Below are 11,038 nucleotides of genomic sequence, written 5' to 3'. Positions count from 1 at the left end.
AAAGTGGGACCTTGAAAAGGTTGGAAGACGCCCCCCCACTTCTGCACCCCTTTAGAACCACAGGCTTCTTTTTTAGCGTCTTCCCCACCCAGCCAGCCCTTGCTGGGTGCCATCAAGTAGAACAAGCTCAGAGCGACCTTATGGGACAGAGCAGAGCCGCCCCATAGGGTTTCCAGGTAGGCATGCTCTAGGAGGCAGACCGTCCTGCCTTGTCACCGAAAGGTGGATTGGAACTGCCAGTTACAACGATTGTGCTGCCAGGACTCTCTAGCCGGCTGTTAATATGCACTACTTAATTTTATTCGATTCCTACACAGTTACAAGAATCAAACAGTGTGGTACCAGCATGAAGAATAGACATATAGATCAATATATGGAGAGTCAGAAATAAAACTGACATGTTGATTTCCCACGAGGGTGCAAAGCCCATTCAGGGCGCAGAGCATGCAGGCTTTCAAACAAATGGCACAGGGGCCACTGGGTCTCCGGTGAATGAAGCTAGACTCCCTACCTCACACCATAGACAAACAGGAACTCAAAATGGATCACAGACCACTGTGTGTAAGACCTAAAACTATTTGACCCTGAGAAGGAATCAGAGGAGTAGATCTTTATGACTTTGAGGGAGACCGTGAATTTTTAGGTCTGACTCCTAGGGCACGAGAGAGGAAGAAAAGATAGATTGGAGCTCTGTGGGGGAAAGGCCAGCCCCCCACAACTAATCACGGGTTCAGTAAGCGCAATTGTACGGCTAAGATATATAAAGATGATCATAAAGTCATAGAGCATGAGAGAGATAGGAGAGAGAGTAAAATGAAGTCAGACACATTTCATCGTAGCATGCTCACCTCCTGGATGGCCATGATCTCAACAGCCAGGTCTGCGCACCGCGTGGGCTGAGAGCAGGAGAGTGCAGGAGAGCGAGCAGGACCGACTAACGTTTATGGCTAACCCACACTTGTATCTACTTAGGGGAGGCATGATTACAGGTAACCACACGTCATAGGAAAGGGCAGTACAATAGGCAAAACAAGCAATAGGAGGGGGATAACATCACAGGAAGGGGCTGTATAATAGGCATGAGCGTGACAGGAAGGGATGAGCTAGGGGTGTGCCCATAGGAAGTGGAGGTACTAAAGGGATGCATGTGACAAGAAGGGTGGACCCTAGCTTCATGATGGCGGCCTAACCTTGGCCAACGATTGGATGGGCTTGACCTCCCTGGGCTCTCCTTCAGGGAAACAATCTACTAAGGGAGTGGGCCCTACTTGTTGTGGGATAAACAGTGGTGTCTGCTTGCTCTGGATGGCTGATAACCCTTAGGGAGAATATAACCTCTGACCTACTTCTGGTGCCCTCCAAGTGTGTAGTCATCTGCCACCTGTAGCAAGCAGCTAAGTTCGGCATATATTGGGGGGAGACAACTTGGGAGAAATCCTTCTGTTTCCCACAGAGCTCAAAAGGAAAAGCCAGTGGGGAGACACTCAAGGGAATGAAAAGATCAGCACAGAATGGGAGGAAATGTTTCAAGGGCCTTGTATCATGATACATGAAGAACACTTACAGCTCCCTAACAAAGCGAGAACAGACCCATTAAAACAGACAAAGGGTCTGAATAGACCCCCGCAGGAGAGAGGCAAACAACCAGGTGGTACATGGAAAGATGGGCAACATCGTTAGCCATTGGAGAAACGTAATACAAATCCCAATTACATAAGACTTCATACCTACTAGGATGGTTTAGCGTCTGAGCCGAACGAGAGAGAAAAGCCACGGTGTCAACCTGTAAGGGGCATAGTAGATACTGTGGACCACCTCGCCTGCGGCCTTTTTCTCACGGATGTTCCGTTACAGGGGTTGGCATCCTTCCACATGGAGGGATCTTCAGTTTACTCTGGGTACCAACATTGGGAGAAGAGACTGGTACCCAGTACGATTTGCCCCAGGTTCAACAGAGCTGGTCCCAGACCTTGAGAAGTCCTATATATTGGGGTGGTGGGGGGAGGGCAGAAAGGTCATACCATCTGTGGTAGTTACGTAATTTCATGTTAACTTGAAGTGTAGCGGTGGAGTCTAGCCTGTCAATCAGGTCACAGGCTGATGGTGCCTCTTTGTGGGCATGACCTCCTCATAAGGAGGGTCCTTGGAACCTCCCCCTCTTTCTCTGCTTCACCTTCCTGTTGACAAGCCACACGGCTGAGACCTGCCAGAGCCTTGTGATGCTCCACCGCCACTGGATCCACAAGACTACACTCACCAGCCTGTGATCTTCTGCGGTCTACATCATTGCATGTTGCTGCATGAATCTGAAGAGGGATTCGTGAACTGGTATCAGACTTATAGACTGGTTCTGCACTGGGCTGGGATGTTTTCCTGACATTATAACTACATCTTGATATAAAGCTCTCTCTTACACATACATGAGTATCACTGAATTTGTTTCTCTAGTTACCCCGACCTAACACACCCTTTCTGTATCCTTTATCTCAGCTTGGCTCAGTCCAGTGATTGGCAGTTTCCATAAGAGACCACTCATGATAGGCTTTGTTCCCATCCTCAGGACCCAGAGTTGAGTCACACTCTGGGCTCCTTCCCTTCCTTAGAAAAAGCCAGCCCTGAACTCAAAACCCAAATCACAGCCATCAAGTGGGATCTGACTCACAGTGACCCTATAGGACAGGGTAGAACTACCGCAGCAGGTTTCTGAGACTGTAACTCTTTGTAGGAGTAGAAAGCCTCATCGTTCTCCCATAGAGTGGCTGGTGGGTTCAAACTGCTGACCTTTCAATTAGCAGCCTGATGTGTACCGCACTATGGCACCAGCGCTCCCTAGGAAAAACACCAGCCAGAGAGGTGATGTTCTTAATGTGGCTCCTCTAGCTGTAGTCTTGTGACTTCCACAACAGAATTGGGTGGGCTACACAAATATGGTTCTGATGTCCAAGGGGATCAGACCGTTGATAACTATGTGAATAAAGTACAGGGCACCTTGGTAGGGTTGAGACCGTGCAAATAAGGTATATAGAATCCTAACAAGAAAATGGGGCAGTTTTGCTGTCCTGGTAGGTTTAAGAGGCCCCAAGCCCACGGGGACCTCGCTACCGCTAAGAAGAACCCGGGCAAAATCTGGGTGTTCTTGCGCTGAGAACCTGCTAGACCCCAGAGGCAGAGAGAGCTTTAATGTGGGCGACTGCACAAGATGGTGAGCGGCAGCCGAAAGAGAGGCAGAGAAACAGTCGCTGTAGAATCAGGAGGCTGGTGGGAGACAATGGGTTTCTTGATCCACAGAGCAAGGTCACTACGAAGGACATGGGAGGGCCAAGGAAACCGGACGGGGCAGTTGCGCTGTCTCAGAGGGTCACTCCCAGTCGCAATGGACTCAGACAGCCAACACCAACACATCATGAGCAGCACACCTACCCAGAAGTGAGTAATAATAACTGTATTCTAGCGGCTTAGTCAATCCCGTCTCCTCACTGGAATCATCGGCCGGACGCTCACCTTGACCTGGCTCGCCCCTGGTTGTTCTTCGTGTGCTGGTTGGGAAGGTCCCCAGACACCCCGAGGTGACGCAATGATCCCGTTGCGGGAAGACATGCGTGACCCGCTGACTTTCCTGCTCTGCGCATCTTCTCCCCACACCGAGCACAGGGAGCACGCGAGCCAATTTCGACTCCCGGTGTTGTTGTTGTTGTTAGTTGCCATCTAGTTGTCTCCTTGGCAACCCTACAGAACCAACCCCCTGCCCAGTCTTGTGCCATTTTCCAGTTGTTCCTAGGGCTAAGCCCACGGCTGCAGCCCCCGTGTGAATCCCTCTTGTCGGGGGTCTTCCTCTTTTGCGACGCCCCTCTACTCAGGGCATGGTGTCCTGCTCAGGAACGGTGTCCTCTGGCCACCTTGATTCAGTCTGGACGTGGAGCAGATGACCAGAGACGCTGGGTCCTCTGAAGAGTGCGGCATCAGGACTGGATGAAGGCTTGTGAACAACCGGTGAAATGCCGGTGGCACCGCCTTGCTTGCTAAAGGCGAGAGGACTTGAAGCCCCTGTTGGTGAAGATGGAGATTGCAGCCCCCAGTGTTGACGCACAATGAGACAGTCTTCCTTATCAATGTCCAATTTCCGCATGCCCATGAGACCATGGAGAAGAGCACGCTTTGGGGCAGGGCCCCTTCGTCAGTCCTCAAAGAGGCACCCTTGCTTCAACACCTCCAAGACACCTTGTGCAGTAGACTGACCCAATGCCACGCGTACACTCCATCGCTTGGCGCTTGCTTCCTTGAGCATTGATTGTGGATCCCAGCAAGAGGTAATCCTCGACAAGCTCATTTTTCTCTCCATGTATTATGATGGTTTTCTTTGCATTGTGTCAGGGCAAGATATGACAAAATAATAATTTATAAATTATCAAGGGCTCATGAGGGAGGGAGGGGAAAATGAGGACCTGATGCTGGGGCTTAAGTGGAGAGGAAATGTTTTGAGAATGATGAGGGCAATGAATGTACAAATGTGCTTTACACAATTGATGTATGTATGGATTGTGATAAGAGTTGTATGAGCCCTTAATAAAACGATTAAAAAATAATAGTTGAATTTCTTGGAAGCCTGGGCCCCATCCTTCTGTCTTCTCTTCCCATTCCTTGGCATTTGGCGATGCCCTTGAGTGTCCTTGACATGACCAGAGTGCCCTCTGCTGGTCAACAGGAACACAGTCAGTCTGGACTCTTGGAGCAGCTTGGCACCTTCCGGTTTGTTGGCGTGGTTCTCCATCAGCGCGGGGCTACTTCTCTGTCCTTCCTCCAGTCTCCGCTCTGTGCCTTTGGCCTTAGTCAGCCTGGGGCATGTGGCAACCTGCCAGCTGGGTCGTTTCATGCTGCTGAGCTTAACGTGAGGGTCCCTGGTGGCACAGTGGATTACAAGCCAGGCACCACCAGCTGGTTGGTGCAGGAAAGGGAGGCTTTGTGCTGCTGTAAAGATCACAGCCTTGGAAACCCACAGGGCCGGTTGGTTCTACCCTGCCCTATAGGCTCACTAGGAGTCGGAATTGACTCAGCGCTTGGCTTTGAGTTTGAGTTTTGGCTTTGAGTTTGAGTTTCGAGTGCTTAATACATTGGGGAACCCCAAACGGGTTCCTACCATGACCATTTTATATTCCCACCAGCAAGGGATGAGGGTTCTATTTTCTCTGTATCTTCACCAACACTTTCTCTCTGAGTTGCTTGTTTGTTTATCAGTATGATCACACTGATCATTCTAATCAGTATGGCCTTGGTGACAGAAACAAGGCGTGGTAGAATTGTGCAAAGTGAAGACTTGTGCGTTGCAACCTACATGGTGACTGTGCACGAGAGGACAGGAGCCCTGATGGCGCGGTGCTCCGAGCCAGGCTGCTCTCCGCAGGGGAACCACGGGTCTGTCTACTCCTGTAAAGAGCTACGGTCTCAGAAACCCACAGGGACTGCCGTTCTACCCTGCCCTGTAGGGTTGTGAGGGTACCTGCCCTAACACATCATCACGGGTCCGGTAGGCGCAATTGTATGGTTAATATATATAAATTATAGTTAAGTCATAGAGAGCATGAGCGATAGAAGAGAGATTGAAATAATGGAGTCAGACACATCTCATGGTAGCATGCTCACCTCAGCCCCGCTTGGTGGTCCACATGGAGATGGGAGAACGGAGGGCAGGAGAGGGGGTGGGGGAGGACAAGGGGGTAGGGAACAGGGGAGTGAGGATGGGGGAGAGGAAGGAGGAGTGGAGAGCACCTGGAGAGAGGAAGGGTATGGGGGAGAGAGCTCTTTATTGCTAACTGAGATAGTTAGTTTATTGTGCCAGCCTGGCCGATAAACACATGTGGGATTAATTGAAGGGCGGAGAGATAAATGGCTCTGTGAGCCTCGCCTTTCTTGTCTCTCGCTCTTTGATCATCAGACCAGTGTGCGGCTGCCTTGCTTGTTCTGTGCCTCAATTTGCAAGCTGCACTACCTGTGGGACACCTAACCTGTGGACTGTGTCGCTGTAATTTGAGGTCCCTTTAAGACCTGCCTCACCACACAATTGGAATTTACATCTCTCGAGCTGGGGACTGACTGTTGATGACCTGGCTGACTGTTGGTGACCTGCCTTGCTGTTTGCTGCCTGTCCCCGGATAACCCGAATCTCTTCTACAGAGGACTACCTGGCAGCCCTCAAGACTTGAAAGACTGCCAGTGTCTCACAACCCTGTCATGGGAGTGAGTTACACTGAGCCATTTATACTGCTTTGGGGGAGACAAAGCTGGGGAAAAGTCTCTTTATATCCCACAACACAGTTTACCCCAGTCCCTAAGACCTAAGTCCTTAGATGTAAGAAACCAAGTGAAACAGCTACAGATGGTAATCTTGGAACTCTGGCCATAAAATGAAAGGATAACACATTGGATTAAACACTGATTGGAAGAAGAAAGAGCAAAAACAGCCGTTGAGAAGCAGGGGCCTGACAACAGGGCAACGCAGGTAGGTGGAGAGCAACCAACTTCCAGACTCCCCCAAAGGCAGTACAGAGATTGAGAGTAAAGCAATTCTGCCACACCTGTCGCCTGCCGCCCCACTCCGTGGGTGAGGGCCACCACTGGATCTACAGTGGACAGGTGCTTACAGCTGCTCCACACAGCTGGCAAATGGAGATTTGGACCCAGACTCTTACTCCACCCACCCAGAGACAGGTGAGGAGGGCCCTGGTGCTGCCAAACTATTGACCAACACAAAACACAAAATCAGGGCAAAGCAAATCAACACACAATTGTCAAATAAATGCAATTACAATAAGATCACAGACAAAGGTGGGCTGAAATCAAAGAAACAGAACAAGATGGGTCGCGCATGAGACCAAAAGCAGAAACCAGGAAACCGCCCTGAGGAAGGAAGGGTAATAGCCCCCCTTGATAAGGAACTCCAAAGATTTGTACATCGGGCCCTCCAAAAGCTCATGGAACACACAAACAAGAACGAAAAACACACCAAACAAGATCAAGGAAAACACAGATGATGTCCTAGAATAATTCAGGAAAACAATATAAGAGCAAATTGACAAGATCAATGTTATCTACAAAGGGGATGCGTTGACTCTGTTCTGATTTCTCAGCAGAAACCAGGCAGGTAAGAAGGCAATGAGATGACATATATAATACTTTGAAAGAAAAAAACTGGCAACCATGGATTATATATCTACATGATGGCAAAATTGGGACATTTTCAAGAAAACAAAAATGAAGGGAAATTTGTAAAAATGAGATCAACCTTACAAGAAATGCCACAGGACGTCCTTGGACAGAGAACCAGTGCGCTCACACAACATCCCGAGATTAAGACAGATGACATCTCCCAGAAACCAACCCAGACAGAGATTTTAAAAAATAAAATAAACTTAACCAACTGGAAACAGGGAACCGGAGATGGCAGTCTGTCTATGAAGTCCAAAGAGGGAGAAAATGATACCATTACAGCCCTCAGATGGTGAGCCAGTCAAGACAAGAACCAGAAAGAACAGACTGGTGTAGACTTTCGGGACAGAGTAGAATTACTCCTCCACGTTTGGGTTTCCAAGACTTTAAACACATCTCTAGGAGAGCAGACAGCCTCATCTTTCTTCCAGGGACTCACTGGTGGGTTTGAACTTCTCACTCTGAGGTTAGTAGCTCAATGTGCAGCCCACTATGCCACTAAGGCTCTGTTGTTTTAAACTTGGGAAGATTAAAAAAAAATCAATTAATAGTGTAACCACAAATGAAATGAATTAATTTAACCAATATAAGAAAGAAGAAAATCATAAGGACGCAATAAATACAAGATCAGTAGCAATGAAGAGATGAAAAGACAATCTAATGACAAAAGGAACTCAACCCAGAAAATAATCAGAACAAAGAAATAATCATCATGGCAACAATAAACCCCCTGGAATGTCAACAGTAAATTCGTAACTGTTACATTGACTATAGATGGATTAAGCGCACTTAATCAAGAATCAAGGAGTGGCAGAATGGGCAAGAAAATAGAATTCATTAATATGCTGCCCACAAAAGACTCTGCTGTGTTCCAACCCAGACCCACAGAGACCCTATTTGCAACAGAAGGAAACATTTCTCAGTCCTGCTGTGCCATCCTCACAATTGTTCTTATGTTTGAGCTCATAAAAAAAAAAGATTCTCCCTGGACAGAAAAATAAAAATGAACTAGAAATCTCAAGCAAATGGCAAACCAACAAAGAACAGTAGTGGCAATTCTAATTTCTGATGGAGAGACTTCAAGGTAAAACTCCGCATAGGGCACAAAAAAGGGAATTATATATTGATTTGGTACTTACATAACCTGTTGTCAATTTGAGATTTTAAAAAATCATTTTATTAGGGGCTCATACAGCTCTTATCACAATCCATACACACATCAATTGTGTAAAGCACATTTGTACATGCATGACCCTCATCATTCTCAAAACATTTGCTCTCCATATACGCCCCTGGCATTCTGAGACTATTTAAGAGGGAAGGGTTGGAATTTAGCCTGTCAATCAGGTCGCAGTTTGATAAACTCATTTGGAGGTGCTAAGGAGATACGTAGCTCGCTGGAGGCAGGACACAAACTCACTCCTTGGGAGACTTTACTGCCAAGGAGCCTGATGGAGCTATGCGGATGTAACCAGAGCCCTGGAACTGGAGGAGCCATGTGGAGACCCATGCCAGTGCTGAGATGCTTCCACTGCCACTCAATCCACAAGGCTTCTTTCCACCCTGGCCTGTGATTTTCCTGCATTCGGCGTCATTGCATGTGTTGGCTGAGTCTGAAGAGGAATTTATTGGTTGGTATCAAACATTGGGCCTAATATTGGACTTATGGACTTGATCTGGACTGGGCTGGGATGTTTTCTTAATATTCAATTGCTCTTGTATATAAAGCTCTTTCTTATACACATGTGAGTGTCTATGAATTTGTTTCTCCGGTCCACCCTGACTAATGCAGCCATTAAAGAATTACTCCAACCAAAGGACATCACTGCAATAAACATCTACACACCCAATGAAAGAAGCTCGAAATAAAAACATCAATCAGTAGCAGAGTCGAGAAGAGAAATAGACACTCAGTGGTCCCAGCAGACTTCAACCCGCCACTTTTAATGATGCAAAGCACACTAGAAAGAACGCAGCAAAGACAGACAATCTGAGCAATGCAATCAACCAATGGGATCGCACAGGCGTTTACAGAACACCCGCCCAAGAAAACCGTAATCGCATTATTTTCCTGTGCACTTAGAGCATCATTCTCCATCATCACAGACCATTTGTTAGGCCACAAAGCAAGCCCCACTAAGTGAAAAAGCATTGAAATAACGCAAAGCATTTTTTCAGATCACAACAGTAGAAAGTTAGAAATCAGTGACAGGAAGAACCGGGGGCAATCAAATACGGTCATACCTCAGTTGTTGAAAAGCTAGTCCGAACTTTCCACTACTGGAATAGCAACGTTTGATTGGTTTTCCCTTATTTCTTGTGGAGAAAAAAGTTCAGTTCTCACATTTTTCCGTTTTCGAACATGAATTTGGAATGAATTGTGCTCAACAAATCGAGGTACATGATGACCGAATGACACCTGCTCAAGGACTATGGGGTAATAGAAGGAACAAAAATAAATAACCAAACCAAACTCACTGCCAAGTAGAGTTGGTTCTGACTCATAGTGATCTCATAGGCCAGAGTAGAATCGTCCCTGTGGGCTTCCGAGATTGTAACTTAAAAAAAAAATCATTTTATTGGGGGCTCTTACAGCTCTCATAACGTTCCATTCATCAATGTATCAAGTACAGTTGTACAGATGTTGCCATCATCACTTTCTAAACATTCACTTTCTCTTTGAGCCCTTGGGAACAGAAAGTCTCATCTTGGCCCTGAGGAGTAGCTGGTGGTTTTGAACTGCTGATATTGTGGTTCGCAGCCCAACATGTAACTGGGTAATAGAATAAATAAAAGCTGCAATTTAAAGATTCTTAGACTCAAATAAGAATGGAAATAGACATATTAAAACCTTTGGGACACTGCAAAAAGAGTGCTCAGGGGTCAATTTCTAACAATAAGCATAAGCATCAAACAAAAAGGAACAACCAAAATCATAGGCATATACGGAGTACTCCACCTAACAAAAATTTGAGAAGGAAGAGCAAAAAGCCTACGGGGTCCAGAAGAAAGGAAATCATAAAGATGAGAGTGAAAAGAATGAAACAGAAAAACAAACAAACACAACATAGAATAAACCAGGCTGGAAGTTGTTTCTTTGAAAGCTTCATAGAATTGGCCAACCATTGCCAAATTAAACAAAGGAGAAGAAAGAGAAGATGCAAATAACACAAATACGAAATGAAATGAAAGCATAATCGAACGACCAAAATAAAAAGAATGACGAAAGAAGATGCCGCTGGATGATGTTGCAACAAATTTGAAAACCTACAAGAAATGGACAGGTGTCCAGAAACACACTGCCTAATGCACACGGACTGAGGTGGAAATTTGGAACAGACCGGTAAGAAAGCCAGCTATCGAACAGGTCATTAAAAAAACAAAACAAAAAACAAGTTCTGGCCCAGATGAATTCATTGAAGAGTTCTACCAAATTCAGAGAAGAATTGACACCAATTCTACTCAAACTATTTTACAACACAGAAATGGAATATGCCCAAATTTAGTTTAGGAAGGAAGAAAGTATAATCCTCATACCAAAACCAGGCAAAATACACTACTAAAAAATAAATTTACAGACTAATATTCCTCATCAACATAGATGCAAAATTCTTCAACGAAATCCTAGCCGACAGAACCCAACACCACACATAAAAAGCTAAGACATCAGCAGGAGAGGCTGGGAAAGAAGAGGAACTGATACCAAGCGCTCAATAGAAAGCAAATCTCTAAAAAAGAATGATGGCAACACATGTACAAATATGCTTGATTCAATTGATACGTGGATTATTATAAGAGTTGTAAGAGCCCTAATAAAATGATCTTTTAATTAAAAAAA

The sequence above is a fragment of the Echinops telfairi genome, unplaced genomic scaffold, assembly GCF_000313985.2.
Source record: "Echinops telfairi isolate 266 unplaced genomic scaffold, ASM31398v2 ScPeMD7_7458;HRSCAF=8496, whole genome shotgun sequence".
Classification (NCBI taxonomy): Eukaryota; Metazoa; Chordata; class Mammalia; order Afrosoricida; family Tenrecidae; genus Echinops; species Echinops telfairi.
Note: the sequence above shows the minus strand (reverse complement) of the source record.